The sequence below is a fragment of the Lissotriton helveticus genome, chromosome 5_1 (assembly GCF_964261635.1).
Source record: "Lissotriton helveticus chromosome 5_1, aLisHel1.1, whole genome shotgun sequence".
Taxonomy (NCBI): domain Eukaryota; kingdom Metazoa; phylum Chordata; class Amphibia; order Caudata; family Salamandridae; genus Lissotriton; species Lissotriton helveticus.
Window position 1 is genome coordinate 523,617,550 of NC_136065.1, and position 24,727 is coordinate 523,642,276.

Consider the following 24,727-nt stretch of genomic DNA (forward strand, 5'->3'; position numbering starts at 1 on the left):
ACAGTGCACGACCGAAATGTGATTCCTTATGTTTTTTGTTGTTGTTTTTGTTGTTTAAAAAATAGAAAACCAAAAAACCCGTATTGATCAGCAATATATCGACAATAATGTACCCTATTATTCTATGTAATAGTGAGAAATGCAAAAGAAGAACGTTCAGAATCCAGCTTTATGCTACTGAATTAAGAATACAAGAATGTGATAGCGGCCGGCCCCTTGGGTTGTAGGCCAACAGTTGTGTGAACTTAAAGGTACAATAAAGGTTTAAAAAAAAAAAAAAAAGCCACAGAATAGGAAAGAACACAATCTGCAACATGCCCCCTGAATCTTCAGACAGTGTGGGTGACCCAAATACAGAGTAGAACCAGTAACCACTATTACTAAACTCAATATTTAGAGTGCCTTTCAAAAACACATTTGTTTCCTTCAGACCCATTTTTCATTCATTAGATTTTACTTTACGAATTGCTGCTTTGTCCGTCAACAATGAAAACTCATAAGCTGCAGTTCAGTTGTTGGCTCAGGGTATCACGTGCTTTTAGACAACCAACAAATACTAGATATTCCTGCAACCAGAAGGGTCTGACGGACATACTTGTGTGGCTTTTCTTTTGTACGTCACTGGCGCAAAAAAATTACACAGGATTGTTGTAAGCTAAATTTACATTATTTTTTTTATTTCAAGGATTTTTTTATTTGAGAAAACCATGAGCAATCTACAGAAATGACTCCTTGCTGAATTTTGAATTTGGTCTACTTTACACAAACCTACAGCTTTCAAGGTTCACACCTGTTTCTAACACACACACAGAAGGAAGACTGAAACTACAAAAAAATGGGAAAAATGGATTAGTACTTAAAAAAAAGGAAAACTGGGGATATTTTTTTTTGTTCAACAACAGGCACGTTACTGAAAGCTTGTGAGATGTGATCGTAGCACAGCAAACCTTTCCATAACGCCATTTTAAGTTAAAATAAAACCATACACTTTCTTGCCCAGCACTTATTTCCCATTTTTCCACCCCCAAAAAAGGTATATGTTGCCTATTTTCTCAGTTCTCTCAAGGGAGACCTATAACGCTTGTGTACCTATAGAATCCCAAACATATGTAGAAAAAGGCGCAAATTTGGGCTGCATATCTTTTCAAGAAAATAATTTATGAAGGTTTAAATGCAAACTGCCCCAAACGTTGAAAAACAGAGCACTGCACTGGCGAAAGAAACGCCTTTAAGCAGCTAAGGGAGATTAAAACGAGCCTAAGGAGACAATGAAAACGGAAGCTTCCTTGCAATTCCCACACTCTTCAAGGGCAGTTTTGACATCTTCCAGCGCTCACAGGGCAGAGCTCACAACAGGTGAAACCGGTCAGTCAGACTTTGGGACACAGTGCAGGCCACAGACCTGAACACCCGTGTGTGGAGATTGTGTCATGCATTCCTGGCGCGTGGGTTTCACTCAGCACTGAAACGCAGGGAGGGCACTGAGCACTGGCGTAACGAAATTTGAGCCCCCCCCCCCCCCCTGCAAGGTACGTGGAGGGGCCCCCTATGGACTAAATCTGGAGCTCTCCGGCCAGAGTACTATATGCTATGGGGGGGGGCCTGGAACTTGAGGCCCCCCTGCACCACGAGGGCTCGGCTGTGGGGCCCTGTGTTATGCACCTGGCTCCGAGGTTGGCAGTTGCTGCCTGGCTCCACGTGCATAGATCTGTGGGAGCAATCGGCTACACCGGGCTCCAGTGGCCCAGAGGAGTTAACCAGCAGGTATTAATTCCAGAAATGCTAGTTGCAAGGCCCCTGCCGGCTAGGGCAGCGTCCTCAGAGCTCCGCCCACTTCAGCACCTACCATTTCATAAAGACCCCCGCACTGACCATTTCATGGTAGTGTTTCCTCTTCCTACATCCTTCATATTGGTACAAGTGGCTGTGCAATGTATCCATATCCTTCAAGAAGCTGGCCACAGACCAAGGCCCAAAACCCGGCATAACAGGATAATTGCCAGGGACGGCAAAATCATTTATCTAAAGAAATCATCTATTTCCAGACAGAATATTTTAATGCCCGAGTTTGTGTTGTGGGAAAAAAGACGCCAGCTGCCCAAGGCCGCTATTGGACCGTGTACGGAAGTTACTGATAGGAGTCCTCAGCTCTTAACACACAACACCATTACCATAAAAAAACGCTGCACATTTTATTTACTCAGTGACATTAAAACATAGTTTAGGAACACACGTTTTCTTTGAGTGAGTTTTAAGCTCATGTATTCATTTGATTGTAAAAAGGGAGTAGGTAAAAAAAAGTTTACCAAATGTCCTTCACATTTATGTTGGTTACATTATTTTGTTTGTTAGGTCTCTGGCTTTCTAAAGACATCTTGGCTACACTCAGTAAATTGACCTAGCAATGCCGTTACTTACCATTGGCTTTGTGGTTTGTAACTCACATGTTCTGGCTTTCTATTTGCTGACTTTATTAGCTTTGGGCTGTCCATCTTTAGTTTGTCCATCCTTGTTGCCCATACCTTGTTTACTATATACTTCCCCAAACTCGCTTTCTGAAAACTTGCCTTTAAATCTTGTTTCTATCTTGTCACATTTGGTATGCATTCAAAGAGACAGGTCAAATCTCTCTTCGGAGGGAGCTTAGTGTTTACTTGTAACCATGTGAGAGGAAAGAGTGTACAATATTTCTTTTTCTAGCACACAACAAAAAAATGAACTGATCAGAATGAGTACAAATAAAGTAAATTTTTTTGTAAATCACAAGTGAAGTGGAAACAAAATATTTGAATACGATCAAAACATCAATAGACTAGGTGATGACATTTGCACACATATTCGTTTATGTGCAGTAAAACTGTATTTCGGTGCAAATGTAATGGTCATTTCAAGTGAAAACGTGTTGTCTGTAATAGGAGTGTGGTATCACACCATGCACTATACGCAATTCTGTTCCACTCAATACCCTTCCACTCCATGACACGACACAGCACGCCAATCCAGTCCAGTCTATGCCCCTCCACACCACTTAACGCAATCCACTCTACTCTACCCCACTCCACCTCACTTCAATCTACTTCACTCTAATCCAATCTACCTCAATCCACTCCACTACGATCCAATCTACCTCACTCGACCACAATCTAACCCACTCCTCCCCAATCCAATCTACTGCACTCCACCTCAATCTACCCTAGCCAGTCTACCATCTACCCCACTCCAATATACTCCACTTCACTCTACCCCTGAAATGTACACCACCCCACTCTTCTCCCCCCACTCAAATCATCCCTCTTCAGTCTACCTCACTTGAGTCTACCCAACTGTAAACCACCCTAATCTATCCCATTCCACACTAATCTACCAGACTACACTCCAGTCTTCCCTAATCCATCTCATTTAACTCCACTCCAAACTCAACTCCACTGTACCCCAATCCAGTCGAACCAATCTATCCCACTCCAACCCATCTACCACACTACATTCCACTCTACATAATCTACCCCAATCCACCTCACTCAAATCTATCACGTCACCCAAATCTACCCCACTCCAGTCCAATCTAACCCACTCCACCCCAAACTACATTTTACCCCATCCAATCTGCTCACTCTAATCTACTGCACCCCATCCTAATCTACCCTACACAACTTTATCCAAATCCACTCCAATCTACTTACTCTACCCCACTCCACCCCAATATACCCCACCCCAATCTATCCTACTCCAATCTACCCCAAGTATTCCACTCCACCCCTTCCCACTCTACCCCACCCCACACAAATCATCCCTCTTCAGTCCACCCCACTCCATTCCAATCTACCCTACTGTAATCCACTCTGATCTCTCCCACTTTACTCTAATCTATCGACTACACTCCACTCTTCCCCAATCTACTCACTCCACTCCAATCTCGACTCCACTCTAATCTATCCAACTCCACTCCACTCCACTCTACCCCAATCTAACCCACTCCAGTCCACCCAATCTATCTCAGTCTATCCTGATCTACCACACTACACTCCACTCTACCCAATCTACCACTTCCCTCAAATCTATCACGTACCACCCAAATCTACCCCACTCCAGTCCAATCTAACCCACTCCACCCCAATCTACCCAACCCCATGCCACCTCAAACTACAATACTCAAATGTACCCCTTTCAATCTGTTCCACTCTACTCTGCCCCATCTACCCCACATCACTCTATTGAACTCCATTCCAATCTACTCAATTCTACTCCACTCAGATCTACCCCACTTCACTCCAATCTACCTTACCATAATCCACCCAATCTACCTCACTCTAATCTACCCCTCCACCCCAGTCTACTCCACTTCACACCACTCTATCGCCCTCCACCCCAATCTACTACAATCCAGCCTACCCCTACTCCAATCCAGTGGGTGTGTCTTTGTAGCAAGCCACGATTTAGAGCTCTGGAGGGGTGTCTGAAGGCAATGCAAGTTTCTCACAGTGCCTTTCGAGTCTGTCACAAAGAGGCTCAGAATACAAGTTGAACCAGTTTTTGCCCCTCTGCAAATTGCGCAGAGCAATGTTTTTTTTTGTTGAGTTTTTTTATAGTGCGAACTAGACTTGAGACATTGGGTATCAGAGCGCTTTACTTGAGCACAAGTTTCGTTACAGATTGATATTCATGTTTTTGTTAGGCATGGGAAGATTAAGTGATTTGCCCAGAATCATAGGATGTTGAGCGTTGTTGCCGAGACTCGAACCCGGTACCCCAGCTTCGAGGTCGACCGCTCTAAAAATAAAGCTACATCCTCTCCCCTAATCTTGGGTGCCAAATGTAATTCTTATTCTATGCAAAAGTGTGTTAAGAAGGTACAAAGTTGTTGTAATATTGACAGGGCGAAGTTAAGACCACGCAATACTTGAAGGTGAATTGATGTGTTTGGGTGTGGAGGGCAGGAGGTGCAAAAAATTATGTGCTGAATGAGAGACTAACAAGAATGTATGAAGCAGAAGGACATGAGGTGTGTTATATGCAGATGAAGGATTTCATAAAAAATCTTGGGGGGGAAAGGCGTGTCTAACAGTGAGACTGCAGAAATAAAAGTTGTGAAGGTGAGAACATGAGTATTTGAGATACTCCAAAGACTCTTCCAAAGGCCTTAGTGATGTTTAATTCCGAGTCCCATATTATCAGAATTTGAACATTTTCAATTCTATTTATTCCTTCATTGTTTGTCATTTATCTGATACTCTTAACAAGCACTGGCAAAGTAAAAAGGTCTGACTTGTTTTAGGCACATAGTCGTTATAGTGAGATATATTTCCAGATGCAATAACTGAAAATTCAGAGAGGAACTCAAATACTAGTGAGGTGGCATGCTGTAGGAAAAGCTGGATGGAAGTAGGCCTCGGCGGGGAACTCCGCTCCGTTCACTGAGTTTTCTGCACTCCGCGGAGTGCAGAAAACACCGCTCCACGTAGCTGAATTTTTTCCCCGTTTGCGTAGGGTAAGTTGCCGAACACGCGCTGCCGCCTGGGGTAGAATTTCTAACCGAGCGGCAGGAAGATAAGCACAAACTGAAGTTCACAATGGACTCTGCAGCTTGTGGAACCCCACAGAGTTTTTTTTTCACTTCGCTGAGTTCTGGGCAGCAGAATTTCGCCCATTCCTAGTTTTAAGCCAAGCCTTTAACCACATAAGGCATGCCTCTTCGAAAGGACTCATAGTTACATGCTTTGTCCACTGCCTTTTTAAAGAGCCTCTCGTTTTTCATCCCCATTAAAGCCCTTGGAGCACACAATTTCTCTTGGACTTCTTTTCCTGTGGATTAATTTAACAAGCAGGTTGGGCCTGGCCTTACTTGCCTACCGGTATCTGTCAGCATAATTGTGCATTGGTGGGGTGCTAGAACTGGTCTTTGAGTTCTTGCTTCCTTAGCTGAGGTGATCACTCTATATCTGAGCCAGGGGTGCCTCTAGACCCAAACTTCAGGGGGTGGGGGGGCGTTAGGGTGGCAACACTTAGAAAAGTATGGGTGGAGTCATTTTTAGAGCTGGATCGAAATTAATTGTGGGGGCTCCCTTCAGTTTTTTGGTACAATAACATGATTTGGAGTGCAACTCACCTCAAAGATATGCGGCCAATTATGCATTTTTAAGTGCACTGACAAGTGTTGTTGGGCTCAAGATAAGAAAACTTAGTGTTCAGGGTTTTCCCTCACAGAATCTTAGCAACATTTTTATTATTGTGTGACATCTTAAGCCATAAGACCTGGTAAGGTGTGTAATTTCCGGCCCCAACCTGCTGAGCACTGGGGGAAGTATTCCATTGATGAAACCAACGGAGAGTCCATCTACAGAGTACTTTAAGTATGGTGATGGACGGAGCATCTGAACCAATCAAACACTCACACCCAGTCAACAGATCTGGGTTTAATCCATCACCGTTCTTTAGCCCACTCTGCCACCCCAGTTCAGACATGGCCATATGCAAATCAGTCTGACCCTGTGCCTCATGGGAACAGTCCAGCCCGAACTGCCAAGCCATGCCTTCCCTGGACCAGAACCAAGCTTCCGAGGACCGGTTTCTGGCATTTCAGCCGTCTTCAGCCAGGCTTGCTTGAATCCAGTGGCAAAGTGAGCAAGGGACTCAACGTCTGAGCATACCCTGCCAACTTATGGCGACGAAGCGGTACAAAAGGGGGTGGTGATAGACAGGGCATCTGAACCAATCAAACACTCACACCCAGTCAACAGATCTGGGTTTAATCCATCACCGTTCTTGGCTTGGCAGTTCGGGCTGGACTGTTCCCATGAGGCACAGGGTCAGACTGATTTGCATATGGCCATGTCTGAACTGGGGTGGCAAAGTGGGCTAAAGAACGGTGATGGATTAAACCTAGATCTGTTGACTGGGTGTGAGTGTTTGATTGGTTCAGATGCTATCACCACCCCCTTTGTACCGCGGTGTCTAAATAAGGCAGGCAGACCAAGGGTTTGGTAGGAGGGTACTCTGTCGCATTTGTAATAGAGTACCCGGACCAACAAACTCTAAATCAGGCCCTTGGCACATGAATTAACTTTTTAGGGAAGAACGCCTTGTAAGACACAGAATGTTGAACCTATGTTTCCATCATTCTAAATAGTACCTCTGAGTTTTAGCTGCAATCAAATATCCTTCTACAATTTACTTAAGCACACCCAAGGCCTAAAATAAAGCCTGTGTAGTGTGGTGACTACACAGACATTCAGGAAACCGAGAATCTGAGCGTGACGTGTGATTACCCAAGGTGCCACAATTACAGAAAATCAATTCCAAAACCTGCATCATGCCCATAAACATTGATATTCGTAGAATATTAAATAGTAATACACATTATAAAAAGTATTTGCCAACATCGCTTGTACACCGCTTCCAATTCTGTCAGTAGATGTTTTACAGATGGCATAATAAGAGTACTTTAATTGAAATCTTGTGTGGGGTTGGGTAGACTCATGCAATCTTTGCAGGGATCCATGTTTGTCCCTATTGTAGCATTTCATCCTTCTGAGGTTGACAAAATGAATACCACTGAGGTGGTTAGCAACAAATATCTGTTATACACTTTTTACTTTAGGAGGTGTAGGAGTCATGGAATAAGACTTACAAACTGTTCAGTACTAGCCTAACAGAAGAAAGAATGATAAATGCATGGAACTGGCTAAAGACAAGAGTGATGGGGTTAAATATAGAATAGAATAGAAAAAAAGGTTGTGAGCAACCAGGAGTATTTTTTGTCTAAGGAAAAGAGTAAGTTGCAGGCGAACTAGTATCTATTGTCTTGAAGCAAGCAGTAAAATGAGAGGAATAGATAAGCACAGCAAGCTTAATACAAAACACATTTAAACTTCGGAAGCAGAGTATGGGCTTTTCTGAGCATAAATCAAGTACTGCAAGATAATAAATACCTGTTTCTTGCACTTTCTACGTCCAGAGCGCCATTTCTGTTGGTTGAACTCATGGTTATCTTTTTAATTAACATCCTTTCCTGTAACTCGTCATCTTCTACTTCTCTATTCTCATATCCTTCTTTCCTCTCATTCCCATCTCTCTTCTTTCCCATCTCTTATGCCTTTCTCTGCGTATGTTCTCTTTCCATCCAGTTATTACTCACTGTATGTAGTGAATTACTCTTTGTTTTCTTCTCTTTTTTCTAATTTTTGCCTCCTTATCTTTGTCAATTCTCCTCCTCCTGTCCTTATCTAGATCTTCTCTGTAAATTTCTACCATTCTTTGACTATTCAGAGGTCTTGATGAACTCTTAAAAAACGGTATGACCTCTGTGGCATACCACATGCCTTCAACAGGTACAGTGCATTTAGAAGTTGGTGTACAGTGAATTGCCAAATGTTATCAAGTACAGAAAGTTGCAAATCCAAGACATCTGGTCTTGCAAATTATGGTTACTGCACAGGCCTGGATTATCAAATCCATCAAAGCCATGCCCATCAATTATCATAGACATGACTATGAACTACAGAGCATGCCTTAAGAGCATGATTTGTGAATTTGAGAGAACTATGGTACTGCAGATAACCATAAATGACAAAAACAATATAATTAATTTTAATAACAATGCTACCATTTCAGCACATTTGCACTGTAATGATGTCATAAAATGAACATCTTCATAAATCATGGATCTCACATACGGAATTTAACCAGTTGGAAGCCTAGAGACTAGCCTGACTCCCTTGCTCTTGGTGTGTCCCCAATACTTTGCTTGTCCAGAAGCTGCTACTTCTTAGATTCCTGCATTGGCTGCATTTGCCAAGGCTTGTTGGTGCTCCCGCCGGACACCGACCCCATAGCACTCGAGGGACAGCTCCTGCATGGCTCCTGGTCCTCCTCAGAGTAACCTTGTCCTCAGAGCTGCAAAGTCAAGATCATTGTCATCCATCCTGCAACACCCGACAACAGAGGGCATTTGTCTTCCAAGTCTCCTGGCCATCCCTGAGTGACAGACTCTGTCCCCTTTGCTTGCAGGTACCCCTCATCTAGAATCCACCTTTGGATTCCACCGGACACTTTCTCCTTCTGCAACAGCGGCACTTTCCTGAAGTCCTCCATTGGGTTCGACGGATGTTTCAGACACAACTTCACATGAATGAACCCGGCTTTCCTGGTTTAGGTAATGTGGGTACTAGGGTAGTCACGGGTGGGGTGGCTCTCCAACCTTCTGACTTCCACAGGGTTTCTTCAGGGTTCACTGGGAAGGGTTCTTAATCTTTAGAAACCCAACGGGACTTACACGTAGAGTTGTACGGAGCAGAAGGTCTGGTTTCCACACTGCACACGCTCTCTGTGAGGTCCATATCTACTCGCCTTGGGTGGTTCCTGGGAGCCCAGCACTTCTACGTCCTCTCGACACTATCTTGATCCAAATAGTGGTTCTTATACCACTTTCTTAACATATGGTTTGGTCCCCCCCTGGGATCTACTCTGTTTTTCGTGCTATTTACTGTGTTTCTTTGCTAAAGTATTGTGTGCATTGTGCTTATCTCCATGTAGGAGATATGTCAACCTGATAGAGAGTATTATATAATAAATACACATTTGTATTAATAATTGGTGTGGTTCTTTTCACTTAATCTATACTATAAGATTGCATTTTGGAAAAACAAACTGCTTTACACTCCTTCTGTACTAAGCCTGAAGACTGCTCTCCACAGCTACCACTTAGAGAGCTATCCAAGGTTGTCTAAGACCTCTTAAATCACCATAAGCATTGTCTGGACTGGTGCAAATGTCCCACTTACAGAAGTGGACATCATATACAAGGCCAGCTTCTCACAGTCACCAAAGCAAATAATGAAGGCAAGTATGATAGGGTAAGTGTAGGCAGCTGTAGCGCTGTTTCCCATATCTTTCTGCTTTGGGACATGTTTAAGCACAGCCACACGTTTACTGCATGTTTGGAGCAAGCCTCTAGACCTCACACACAGCTCCAGAATACACCTATGAGTTAGAAAAGTGGTATGTAAATACTACTATATAACCAGCGCAACTGGAATTGTGTGACTTTGAGCTGTAGCCTCTCCTTTTTTCACATAATTATGGATTTGCTGTTTTTGACACATAATTCATCTTCTGTTGCATAATCTGCTGATTTTAACCAAAGAAAACCTTAACAGAGGTTAACTGCTCATCGTTCGTTCGCTTGCTCAATTCTGTATTTGGTTGTTAAACTGATACTAATGAGGTGAAATAATTACCCAGACAGTATTACCATGTGTAATATTGACAAAATAGTTAATACTATCAAAAAAGATGCCACATTATTTGCCTTTTCTTGTTGCATAATGCAGTCAACCCTGCTGCATAATTTGGTGCTCCACTGTTACATAATTCCAGTCTCACAATAGATATATAGTATAGTACTCTACAAAGACATTAACAAAGTAAACTATGGGCTATATTTATAGGGGGTGTTGCGACGCTCTTGCACCACGTTAACATAGTGCAAGCATGACTCCATTCCAAAATGCAATATATGACGCCATGTAAGGCCACCTTGCGTGGCACTGAGTGGCATCATAAATATGGAGTAACGCAACAAATATCATTGTATTGCGATATTGTGCCCTGTAAAGGCGTTCGATCGCGATTGCATGGGTGTTTCCTTGAAACTCCCATGGTTTTTGGTTCATACCCAGATTAACCAAAAGTGGTAGACCTGGGAATATGCCAACATAGAAAGGGGAATATGCCTCTCAGGATTGTGTTTGTGCAGGAAGTTGTCCCTCCTGCACAAAACAAATCCTGCATGTAACACAGGCAGGGTTGCAACATGTTACAAGGGTGCCTGCATTGGCACTAGGCAGCCAAAATGGCACCAGCGCTGGGATAAAGGCAGGGATGCGCCGTATTCTTTTAAAAACAGTGCAGTCCTGCCCTTTTGCCAGTCACGCAGCAAAGTAACTTGCTGCGCTGCATAACTTTTTTTTATAAATATGCCCCAAACTAGATATGGTTATTATCCAGTGAACACGATATGGCACTGCATAAGGAAACTGGTAGGAAGTCCACTTTGTTAACTATCTGGCACATAGGAACTGAGCCTAAACAAATGTACATGTATTCTAATGAGTGAACAATCGGACAAACTAAGGTAGATTCATTCTAACCAAAGGACACATTTTTAGACGGATAGCTGCATACTATGCACTACTTAACTGTAAATATCATTATCATTCACTTAACACACAGGTTTAAGAGACAGGCATGGTGCAAGGATTATTGGAGCCAAAGGCATAAGTGTTTTGTGGCTGTGGACTCTTGAAACGAACCACATTTGCAGCTTCTTCCCTCTGCAATGTGGGACTCTTTGGGGCCTATTCCTGGTAGCACAAAAAAGGCAGCTGTGCATTAATACTGTTTCTATAAATGTATTGTATTGCATTGAAGTGCCTTTACATAGCGTTAACTACCCCTTACAAGGCATTTATGTGCTTTACAGTGAGTTGCACAATACTACAGGAAACCCAGGTTAGTGGTTAGCCCTAGTACATGATTGGTTATTAGGTTTAGCCGTGCGCATTCAGGAAAGTAATTCCATGCATCTTCGTCGGTTTCTTTGGGATAAATTAAAGGGAATTAAATGAGAGAACGGGCTTCGCAGCACCATGCATCGTGGCTCTGTTCTCCGAAGAGGTGAATAAGGGCTAGAATGCACTGGGTATTATTGAGTTTTGTCGGGAGGACGAAGTGATCTATTGAAAAGAATTTTCTAACAACTTACTTTGGTGTTTTCTGTAACGCAGATACAGGGTTAGGCAGAAAGATCAGGAGCAGCGGGGCATGATGTAGACAAAGAAGGCCTGGTGTGCCATAAACGGGCTTTAGAGGAGAGAAGAGGTCAGGGCAGCGCCCTACGCTGACAGAACTTGTCATCCTGACTCAGCCTGTCAGCAGCCCAAAGGGTGTTGCGCGGCTGATCTGAGCCCACCCACTCTACCCACCCAGTTGCTTTCGGAAGAGGGCGGCCTCGCCTATACTGAACCACTTTCACGCAGATATGACCCGTGAATCTCACACCGTCAGAGACACTTCGCCCATCATGCCGAGCTCAATCACCACCTCTCAGAGCAGGAGAACACTGACCAGCCAGTTCTTGGTGGACCAAGTCATTTTGTAAAATTAGCAAGAGGGTGGCCCGCGAACTGACGCCCCCAACCCCTCCCCCGTTTAATCCTATCCTTTTGGGGTCCGCACATTTCTTTAAATATCCTCAACTAGGCACACATGCCGCTGCTAAACTTCCACAGTAAATAAAAACAAAACCTCCACGTGCAAAAATGGGCGGTTCACGTGAAAGGCTGATAAGGCAGTAGCGTAAGGCAGAATAATGGCCCGCCCTACCCGAATGTGAAGAGAGGGGTCCCTTGACTCGCACATATCTCCCAGATAAGCATTGGTTTAGAGGTGAATGTGGCCGCGCTGAAGGGTTAGGAGCTCCACTACACCTGCAGGTGCGGGCATTACGCCGCCCACTGAGCAGGGAGGGGCGAGTGCGCCATCTCAGATGTGTCAGTTTGCCCAACTATATACGGGAGGTTGCCGATTTCAGCCAAAAAATTGTAAGATTAATTTTCTTGCTGGTAAAGCGTGTACATTGGAAAAACCTGCGATGTTATCTTTATTTCTTCCGTTTAGGCGTTCACAGGTGTTGCCATATATGCACCTGACTGCTCCAGCCCTGAAAGTGCCTCACAAGCTTGTCGTGAAATGGAGACAAGCCCCCATGCGCCCCTCTGGTGCTGCCTCTATACATGTATCCCAAAGTCCACCTCCCGTTACCCCCCGCGGCCCCTCCCACCCGGAAACGATGGCCTTCTGCGAGAGAGGTAATGCGGTGTCTGTTTTCGCACAGCAGTTTATTCCGGGATTAGCTCTCACGAAACAGAAAGAAATGTCGCTGAGCGGTTACCTGGGGGAGAACGGCTGAGACATACGCGGGTCAGTCCTGCCTTGGTCCGGCTCCGTCGGGTCCTCTGGGTCCTCTGCGTCCGCTGCTCCGGCGGCGCCGCCAGACCCCGGGCTGCGAGTGTTTGTTTTAGTGCAGGCGGCTTCCCTCCCACGCGCACCTGCACTACCGGTTTAGTGTCCGTGCCACGCCTAGAACGCACACACACGGCACACCTGCTCCGGGACTGCCAAGGTTTACGGGCACAGTTAATTAAGCAGGGGCATAGCGGGTGCAGCAGCGACGGGGTCCTGAGATGGAAGGGACTCCCCTCCGCACTGTAATCATGGCTGTCTCTTACTACCAAACATGCAGCCGCCGAGCTCCTCAGTTCTGCTCTCCAGCTCGGGATCTGTCGCTTGGTCACCCGAAGGATTCGATGAAAGGCTACCTACCCCCCCCCCCCCCAAGCATTAGTGTACAGGTGGAAATGCCCGAAAGGGAGACCTTGCCTGACCAGGCGGGTGTGGTCCTGTGAAAGGGCAGCAGAGCCGGGCCAGGCAGGACGATATATAATTCAACAAGTATTTGCTTTGCAATGCAATATGTCTCGCATTTACGCGAGTTTGACTATTGGCATTGTAAATGTCAATGGCTTTTATTTATGTTTCAGAAACCAAAACACAAATAAAAGGCAATGTCATTTTCAATAAAAATAGCTCAAACTCTCGCAAATGCGAGACCTATTGCATTGCAAATGCTTGTTTACTTAGTACGTACAAAGCACGAGAGAGAGGGCGTTTTACACAGAGCATGGACAGAGATAGTAACAAGTGGGGGTTTTAATCTGCTGGAGTCAAGAGCCATGTTCTGGGAGCCTTCCTGGAGGCCAGAAGATCCGGCGTTGAGTGGATGTCGATAGAGGTCTCGCCAGAGGACCAGTAGAAGGGCGGAAGCGGGCATTCATGAGCGGGCTGATGGCAGCTACTAACCACTCCTTTTCCTCGGACAGTCTGGTGACCTGGCGGCACAGGCTGGCTGTCGAAGTCAGGCCGGTAGTATTTGGGTGCCTGCCTGTGGAGGGATCTTAGGCAAATTACATGGCATTATCAGATGATCTTGGAATAGAGCGCCCTCTTCCGGCAAAGAGTGGATAAACCACAGGTGGGGCACTCTCCCGGTTGGATGTAGACTTATACAAGGTGCATTTGTACCTATAATATTATATTCTATTCACAAGGATTTCTTGAGCCTGTGGCTACCCAGATGGGCTTCCCAGAGCTGTGACAAGGGAGTATGCTGCAAGGGGGCGTGAATAAGAAAAGAAAGGTTTGTAATATTTTTCTGAATGCTGAATATCAATAACGCAATATGTTTATGACACTATATATTACTGTAGGAGGAAGAGAGCAGGTCCGAGATTTATAAGGAACTGAATGAGACCGATGTAACATTTGCAAGAGCAGAAGATAGCGTCGCTGCTGAAGCAAGGATCAGAACTAACAAATGAAAACCCGGAACCTGCACTGAAGCCCCATGTCTCGGTACATCAACTGCGGGACATGTCCACATCAAAGCGATGTCGGGTCTCCAGCGGGGTACTGAAGCAGTCATAAATGTGACACAATTGGGGGAAATATTGTAGGTTGCCCTCCTGGCTATAAATGCGCTGACGGAGTGGCGTTGTTGGGCTACCTACCGTTCACAGTTTGAGTACGCAATGTGTTGCCTGGTGAGGTTTGAGAACATGGGATACCCCTCACTGTGGCATGGGGTCATGGTTTTGTGGTTCCTTAAATGTGGACCATGCCTCGTTCCACTCCGATGCTCTGGGTTGTTGGTTACACCAGTCATGTGACGTCACATGGTTTTGCTGGTCAATGACATATGGAAACAGCTTAAGGTGGCAGCAGCTCCGTATACTGGGAATGGGACCATCGGAGCCACAAAACAGTTTACAAGTTGAGTTCATAAACTGCTTAGCTCCCTTTAGTACATGTTAGAAGATCACACGGTGTAGTGCACAGGAAGCTTCCGGGTCACAGGGTCACATGAGGCACCTTCAAGCAGTATTGTGTTTTTCAGCCAGCAGCATTTCCCACTCCCGGACGTTCTGGTCCAAGTGTAAACAAGCATTGCGGCACCAACGCTTTACTTTTAATGTTAAAAGTAAAGCGCGTGTGCCGCGATGATACAAAAAGTAAAGAAATAGAAAAAAACATCTACTTCTTTACTTTTGCTATAATCGCGCCACCCGCGCTTAAAGTAAAGCCGGGTGCCGTGATTATAGCAAAAGTATAATCGCTGCACCCAGGGCCGGCTTTAGGCATGTGCAAGCTGTGCACCTGCACAGGGCCACCAAACCCCCGGGGCCACCACGCCAATATATATCCTTAATATATTAATCCTCTGAGGATGGATACATATTTGCGTGGTGGCCCCTGGCACGGATTTGGCGGTCTCCGGCTCTGTTCCACTTCCAAACACCCTGCCCCCCCCTCTTCACTGGCCTCCGCGCTCCGCCCCGCCCGGACCCCCTCTTCTGGGGCCCCCAACCTACGCTCCCTGCCCAGGGCCACCATGAGCCTAGAGCCGCCCCTGCACCCGCGCCTACGAGGTAACTTTGCAACAGGATCGATTCCTGTGAATGGCTCAATTCATAGTTACTCAAACCAGGAGTGCCCATCTATCAGTTTTCAAGTCACTTGTTGTGGCTAACCCTAAACCATGATTTGCAGTAGATTACAGCAATTTAATGCATTGAATGAAAAGCTCTGATGTATTGCTTCTTTGAGAATACGTAACTCTGAAACCTCCTGGTGGATTTTTGTATTGCGGTGTTTATTTAAAGACAAAAACAACGTATTTTTTTTATAAATCAGTGTCGAATTTTTATTGATTTGCGTTTTCTACCTATTCAGTGGTTTCAGTACTTCTTAATACTTTACACTTGTTCCTTTGAAGACTGACTGCTCTGAGCCACAGCTACCCAGGACTGAGCTAAGCTCTTACAAATGAACCTGACAGGATCTGATACGGAATTGTGTCTTTAGTACACAGTGAGGTCACACAACCACCCCATAAAGTAAACCACTTTCCTCACACCAAGCATACTGGAGTAAAGAGAGAACAAATCCACCCGCCAGAACATAGGGAGCCCATCATAGAAAATAAAACAGAATTGCCAGCTGCACCAGTCCCTTTTCAGAAGCGACTCTAGGGGCGGGGCATACTGGGGGATAGCTGTGAAACTCATTTTCAGGGGGGTTATTCCTATTGGAATTTTTTTTCCATGTGCTGCCTGTCTGTGAGAGACAGGCCTTTACTCTCCATATTAATTAAATAATGAGACGAAGAAGGAGATAAGAAAGGAGGTAATGTGTAAAGATCAAAACTTTTTTCTAGGTCACGCAATGCTCAACTAAGTTATAAAATAAGTATTTTCATGAGCTGAGATCACTACAGTTAATCATTAAAGGAGACAAGGCTCTGTTTGTTTATGTAGAACAGAAGCAAGTGAATAAGCTCTCTGAAGAAAATGCAGTGTTTGACAGTTTATTTAAACAGCAGGCAGTTATACATATTGAAAGAAAGACAATGAAGTAATTACATTTGAAAGGAATATGATTTCTTTTATACGCTGTTTATTATGCAAACATTCGGTGTGATACAAAGAGGGTTATACGCAGTTTATTATGAAGCATGCGGGTTGACACAAAGAGGGTTCTGTGCGCGGAATACTGTGTTTCTATCTTTCTCCTAAAACTTTTAGAGACTGGGTGTCCAATCTTCGATATTTAAACGTGTTTATGATACTGTTTAAGGCTACACTAATAATCTAAAAATGTACTTCAGTGAATTCCATAATCTTACAGGAAGGAGCAGGAAGCTTTCTATGAATTTAAAACAAAATATCCCTCCTTCAGGACTTCAAAATGCTGCCGGAAAACTATCTCTAACCATGTACCCTTCATTCTATAAAGTAACTACATCTGAGAATAGTGTTGTTAAAACATATGCATGGCCTCCTTAGAATTCTAGCCAAAATAAGAAATATTTATGTCTCAACTCTGCTTCAGCAAACCAACAACGACGCAAAGAAATATATCTTTTCCTTTCAAAACACCTAATAACCTATCTTTGTAAGCTTTATTGCAAGTGAATTAAGCACTTCACCCATTTAAGGAGGAGACTAACAAAGCTTTACAAAGGCAAAATGACAAACTGTCTATTGTAGAAGTGTGACTTTCAGAAAGGGAGCAAAGGCTCAGCAACGCAGAAGATGAACCAACTACCTAGTTCAAAATAGAGAAGTATATCTTAATTTACACTTCAAATTGAACGGAAATCATAGGAATAACATAAAGGTTTATGGTTTCCAGAATCCAGAAGGCGGTAACCAGTAGCGGCTCGTGGAGGGAGTGCTGCAGGGTGGTGGGGCAGGGTGGGCGGTTGTAAATTCGGGCCGACCGGAGTAATGGAAATAAATAAATAAAACAAATTTCATTGCGCGCGCTGAAACACCAAATGCATTTCAGCGCGCACAATGAAATTAGATTTATTTATTTATTTACATTACTCCGGTCGGCCGTGAGACAGAGTTTACCAACCCCACCCTGCCCCTCCTCGCCCCACTGCCCATTGCACTCCCTCCATGAGCCGCTACTGGAGGTAACATATCTAAATTTCTAACATCGTTTTCCCCCACAGGCTTTGGACAAGGGAAACAGCCATTACAATGCGACCATTACCACGCATCAGCTTTACAATGCAGTTGTTACAACATGCCTATCGTTACCGTGCACAACCTTTACCACACAGGATTTTAGAACGCATATGCCTTTACCACGAATGCCTTTACAACTAAAAGGTAAGGTTGGTAAAACGAAATGCGGTATAAAAGTAAACATAAGTATTTAAGGTAAGTATTACGTGTTCATATATATAAACACACACACATATATAAATATACATAGATATATACATAAATATATACAGATACACACACACACACACACAAATATACATATGTAAATACACACGTACACACACATATATATATATACACACATGTATATATAAAACACACACAAACATATACATAACTACACACATACATATATATATATGCACATACACATATATATTCCAGCTCCAGGTGTCCCTTTCTTGGAAACGCACTCGCAAAGGTTGGTGTCACAATCCTTTATTAGGAACAAACATCTCCCAACGCTGTAGGGATTACAGCATGTCGAAAAGCCTTACGCGTTTCAAAGCAGATTGCTTCTTCCTCAGAGGCTCGACTGATGCAAAAGGACACACCCACAGTTTTAACACATCCCACGCCCATCTCGGGGCAAAGCATTCTGGGTCCTGTAGTGTGTCCTGAAAAATAACACCCACAATTAGGTACATCAATGTTCACTTGCTGCCCTTTACAGTCTTTATAAGAGCCCTCAGATGGGCCCCAGCGTGGCGATGCCCATGCGATACCAACCAAGTCCCACATGTTAGGACATATCAAGTCAGCCCGTGGCCCACGGTTTTAGTGGTGGTGCGTTCCCCGCAGCAAGGACTGCCGCGTATTAAATTCCAGCTCCAGGTGTCCCTTTCTTGGAAACGCACTCGCAAAGGTTGGTGTCACAATCCTTTATTAGGAACAAACATCTCCCAACGCTGTAGGGATTACAGCATGTCGAAAAGCCTTACGCGTTTCAAAGCAGATTGCTTCTTCCTCAGAGGCTCGACTGATGCAAAAGGACACACCCACAGTTTTAACACATCCCACGCCCATCTCGGGGCAAAGCATTCTGGGTCCTGTAGTGTGTCCTGAAAAATAACACCCACAATTAGGTACATCAATGTTCACTTGCTGCCCTTCGGGGAACGCACCACCACTAAAACCGTGGGCCACGGGCTGACTTGATATGTCCTAACATGTGGGACTTGGTTGGTATCGCATGGGCATCGCCACGCTGGGGCCCATCTGCGGGCTCTTATAAAGACTGTAAAGGGCAGCAAGTGAACATTGATGTACCTAATTGTGGGTGTTATTTTTCAGGACACACTACAGGACCCAGAATGCTTTGCCCCGAGATGGGCGTGGGATGTGTTAAAACTGTGGGTGTGTCCTTTTGCATCAGTCGAGCCTCTGAGGAAGAAGCAATCTGCTTTGAAACGCGTAAGGCTTTTCGACATGCTGTAATCCCTACAGCGTTGGGAGATGTTTGTTCCTAATAAAGGATTGTGACACCAACCTTTGCGAGTGCGTTTCCAAGAAAGGGACACCTGGAGCTGGAATACACATATATATATACACATACACATGTCCCCAAACGTGAAACTGCCAGCAAATTGCCGCTCTCAGCAGCACGAGTGCAGCTCGCGGAGACGGTTCCGCGATACTATTTTCAAACACTAATGTCACAAGACACAGAAAGCTGTGCACTCGGACTCAATGCAGAAAATTTCAGTTTATTTTGACATGCTCCAAGAATCAAGGAGCTAACAAACGCATTCCAGCCACATACATATTTATATAAATATACACCTAAATATATATAAAGATACATATATATATATATATATATATATATATATATAAATATATATACACATACATATATAAATATGTATACACATACATATATATAAATAAACCATGTGACCAAGACTGTGGGGACAGTCGAAACGCGTAATGGCGGGCGAGCTAAGCAATATGCATAAATAAAGCACTTTTTGTTTGGCACTAGAACTGGGTTCAACTCTTTGTCCTTATATCCAGTTGTATCAGTAATTGGAGGCGCAGGCTGCGCCAGGCGAGTATTGTTTCATATATAAATATGTATACACATACATATATAGTACACAAAGCGTAAGCAAAACCTCTTGAAAGACCTATATTACTTTTGACAAGGCAATAAATCCAACAGATATTTTCACATACAGGGATGCTATAGATAGACAAGACTATTAGGGTATTACAAACACATTATTTTATTTTATTTTTCTTTAGTCTTTTTTATATCATTTTACTTTTTAAAGGTTTATACAAATATGCATTATATCATGCAACATCACATATAAAGGGTCATAGATAATCCTAATACATTAAATAGATTGCCAATAGTACAGTTAAATAAAGTGCAGTATAAAGAAGATTTTTTGAAGAGAAAATTTGCCCCTATTGCTAGTATATCTTGATAACATACAAACTTTCACACATACCAATCATACAGCCACATTCATAATTGTTTAAAACAAACAGAAAAAAGAAACATACAAACACACTAGATAGGATGGAGTAACAACCCAAAGGTGTAGATGGTAATACACTTTCCACAGATGATATAAAAATGAGGATTCCACCGGTTTTAAACGATGATCTGTGTGGTATTGATCATTCTTTGATACATTATCCAGATCTTGTTAGGATGTACGGCCTACGTACGTTTCGGTGAAACAATCACCTTCCTCAGGGCCAAGATGGTGAAACAAACAAAACTAATACAGGCGATCAGTAAACAAAGTTTAAAAATAAGGGGCAATAAGTTTTTTCTTTTCTGAAAGCAAAAAAGAGACATGTGTAAACATTTATACATCCTGCATGATATTACTTAGTCATTTACAAATTTTATGCATTTTGACATTTATGCATTTATTAAACAAGCATCCTGTAAAATCTATGGTCTGGCAGATCAAATTGTTCAAATTTAAAAGAAGGGACTGCTATAGTATAGAAAAGAAAAAGATCCAAAATGAAAACATGGAGGGTATAGAGAAAAGTAATCATATACCACAGCCGAGACGGTGAGACTTATAAACACCCAGTGTAATTATAGAGAATAACATGATTGTGAGAGATGAGCTGTGCTAAGACTTCAAAGGGTCCAAGTGTATGCACCCAGGTGAAGGAATACAGGTAAAAAGGTTAACATGTGTGGTGATTACCTATTGCAATTCACATCGGTGTGCAGTAGAAGGGATATGGGTCATCACTTTAGGCTAAAGAATGGGATCTGGAGGAAAAAGATAAAACTAGTAAGGTAAGTTGGGATGATGCGCAAAGGCTGTGACAGCAGCGAGCTTTAGGGGTATTACCTGCTGTGGCTATTGAGATGGATAATAGTGTTATTCCATGATGTTCTATGTAGTTTCATTGCATGTTAGAGAAACCGGTACTAATATAATTTAAGTCCTCATAAGGTGCTGCATGGGATGAGATGCACACATAGTATGTTAAAATGGGACACGAGGATAATTTGCAATTGATGATAACAAAATATAAAAATGCGTGATATACCTGGTCTTGTATTTAGAGTTTGCTGTTGACCAGAAAGTAGTAATGTTTCATTCTACCTGTAACAAACGTTGGAAAAGTGAAGGTAAATACCTGGAGTGTGGTAATATATTGTACCATCAAAATGCAGATCATAGGAAAAGTACACAGGATCTAACTGAAGCGTCAGAGTAGCTAAGACGTTTTTTTAATGTGACATACCTAGTGATGTATAAGGCTAGTCGTGCTACGCAATAAAGATAGTAAAGCGCCCAGCCAGCTGGGCGAGTGTAGAAACGCTGACTGGTGAGGTAATATAAGTACATCAATGAGGGGGAGCGCTGCTCAGTAGGCATTTTGAGGAAACAGATGATAAACGGAGACAGACAAACAGCTTACAAAGCCTGTTAGAATTGGGTGAACCGTCCTATAAACCTGGGATAGCAGAGCGCACCCAGTAAAGAGATTTTAACTCTGCGCAAATGAAATAACTGAAAGCGCAGCCGATCTAGGTCGTAGAAACTTACTTTTAAATGTAGAAGTGATGGCCGTAACAGGAGGTCCCAGACGAGTTCGCACAGCAAGCGTGTGAAGAGATGTGAAAGGCGTCGGTTATATATATGCCGATCGCCAGCAGTAAAGATAAAATAGACTGCAGCTGAGTTGCAGAGCAGCGAGGAACGACATAGTTGTAGGACTGCGAAGAGCGGCTCGTAGGAAAGCTTAGTGAGGAGATAAAGTGTGAACATAAAGAGTGGACTATGATCTCGCCGGCAAGTACTAAAGAGAAACATGGTAATAGGACTTTACGAAAAAAAGCCATGACGGAATTAATGTAGGCAGACGAGAAAAGAGAGAAACTATTTGGGGGATGCAAGGAAACCAGGATGGTTAGAAATGACCCGAAAAACCTACTAAGGTGATGTTAATAAAGAGAAAGTGTCAGTAAAATATTTATCACAGAAAAATATTTATTTACTTAATAGCATGTGGGGCATAGTATTGATGGACAAATAGTAACACCATGAGCACTGGGATATATCAGCTAACCAGTAGCGAAGGGGACCTACGATATTTGTAGAGGTCTGTAGTTACAGATAATAAACGCACATGTGACCAGCCAAATATAGTTGGTCTGTATTCAGAAAATGCCTATGAAGAGCTAAGGAGGTATGATAGTGGGCCCTATCATAAGGTAAATAGATGGTCTGTTTTTAAAGAATGACTGTGAAGAGCTAAGGAGGTATGATATGGGGACCTATCATAAGGTCACTATCCAAGATATCTCCTCATTGTGTCCATGACGTACTGTATCAAGTTGGTATATCCAGAATGTCTCGCGTTTTTTTCGGACATTGATAGGGTCTTTGCCTGGAGGTACATGGATGCGCTCTAAGATTTGCCATCTCATATCTTTTTCAGTGTGTCCATATTGTAGAAAGTGTGGTACCATTGGTGCATTTGTTTTTTGTGTTCTTATAGCAGACTTGTGTTCTGAAAATCTCGTACGGAATTCCCTAGATGTTTCTCCAATGTACCCTAACTGGCAAGGGCACATGATGAGGTATATTATGTTGGAAGTTTTACAATTGGTCATTTCTCTCAAGTTTCCTGTTTTTTGACCATATGTCCCTTTTTCACCTGGGATTATTTGGTCACAAGCGTGGCAGCCGCCACATTTGTGATTACCTTTGGGTAATGGGTTTCCATCGAGAGTACTTTGTCGTAAAGAATCTTTGTTTTTCCATCTGCTATGGACCAATGTGTCTCTCAGGTTCTTATTGCGCCTGAATGCTATGATAGGTTTACTTAGTTCTCCTTCTTGTTCATTGGTGTTAAGGATTTTCCAGTTATTGTTAATTACTTTTCTGATCTTATTATTGATAGTGGAATGATTTAGAACACACACAAGTTTTTGATTCATAGGTTTTTCCGCAGCATGCAGCAAGGCGTCTCTGTTGTAGTACTTCGCTCTCTTCATAGAGTTACGTACTAATCTTTTAGGATACCATCGTAGAAGAAGGCGTTCTGTTAGCTTGCTCGCATGTATCATGAAGTCTTTCATGGTAGTACAATTTCTTTTTATTCTCAGAAATTCTCCAAAAGGGATGGAATCTTTTTGGCTGTTGGGATGAAAGCTACCATGTTCAAGTATGGTATTCTTTGCTGTCGGTTTTCTACATAATTCGACAGTTGGTTCTCCTTCTGTGTGTCGTATCCAGATGTCGAGAAATTCAACCTTATCCGGTGAATAGTTGCAAGTGAATTTGAGGTTGCTGTCGGCTAAATTAAGCCATTCAATGAATTCTTCAAGCATGTTCTCTGAGCCAGTCCATATGAAGAACACGTCATCGATAAAACGATGCCATCTGGAGATGTTCTCATAAAAGGGTGCAATTTCATTGAAGATGTTTTTCAATTCGAATTCTCCCATATATATGTTAGCTATACTGGGGGCACAAGAGGCCCCCATGCTAACTCCTTTAATCTGGTGATATAGATCTTCTTTAAATTCAAAAAAATTGTTTTGAAGGACTATTCTGAGGCATTCGAGTATGAACAGGTTGGGTCTAATTCCTGGTTCTCTGGCTAGCAGTGCTGCTACAGCTTCAATGGCTTTGTCTTGAGGTATGTTGGTATATAGCGACTCAATGTCGCAGGTGATAAGTAGCTGTGTGACATTGTTAAAAGGAGAGTGTTCTAGCACATTGATCATATGTCCAGTATCTTTGATATAGGATGCATAAGTAGTTGTCAGTGGGCATAGAAAGGTATCAAGATATTTAGACAAGGGTTCCGTGCTGGAGTTGATCGATGCCACAATGGGTCTAAGTGGAGGGTCTGTTACATTTTTGTGCGTCTTGGGAACACCATAGATGGCAGGAACCATATGATTAATATTGATAAGGAAATCCATTTCTTTTTGATAGATGTATCCATCAATGAAGGCGTTGGTAACTGTTTCCTTTATTTCTTCTGCCAGTACAGATAAGGCTCGTCTGTTGGTTTTCTTAGAGTGTTCTTCTATTTTTAACATCTCATTGATCTTTTCCGAATAATGATTGGTGTTCATGATCACTATCCCTCCTGCTTTGTCGCATGGTTTAATTATGATGTCTTTGTTTTCCTGTAGCATCTTTAACGCCTGTCTTTCTTTTATTTCTAGGTTGGTATGAGGCTTTGGAATGTATTTCAACACTCTATCTAGTTCTTTGAGAACACTTTTCCCAAAGATGCCGACCTCAGGACCTAACATGTCCAAAGATGGTGTAAATGTCGATGGTGGTTTGCATCCTGACTGATTTTCTTCCTCTTCTCTGTCCTCTCTCCTATCAAAGTATTTTTTCAGTCTTATTTTCCTGAAAAAGGAAAAGATGTCTTGGTTGATTTTAAATTTGTTTGCTACTGTGCTTGGGACAAAAGAGAGTCCTTTACTAAGGACTTTGATTTCCTCAGATGATAGGATATGGGAAGATAAATTGAAGATGGGTATAGAGATGTTACTTTGACTTTTTACTGTTTCCAGT

General features: G+C 43.0%; 1 protein-coding gene across 5 annotated transcripts in view; it reads right to left on the reverse strand.

Annotated features, from left to right (window-relative positions):
* Positions 1-24,727, reverse strand: part of ATP13A2 (ATPase cation transporting 13A2) — an 861,654-nt gene that overhangs the window by 527,095 nt on the left and 309,832 nt on the right. For 2 of the 5 annotated variants that reach the window (XM_078642870.1, XM_078642868.1), the window contains exon 1: positions 12,947-13,090. The exons of 2 other annotated variants lie outside the window; for them this stretch is intronic. The gene's annotated coding sequence lies outside the window, so the exon portion shown is untranslated. Of the gene's footprint in view, positions 1-12,378; positions 12,510-12,946; positions 13,091-24,727 lie in introns of those variants that run through there. One more of the 5 variants, XM_078642869.1, reaches the window with a different exon arrangement.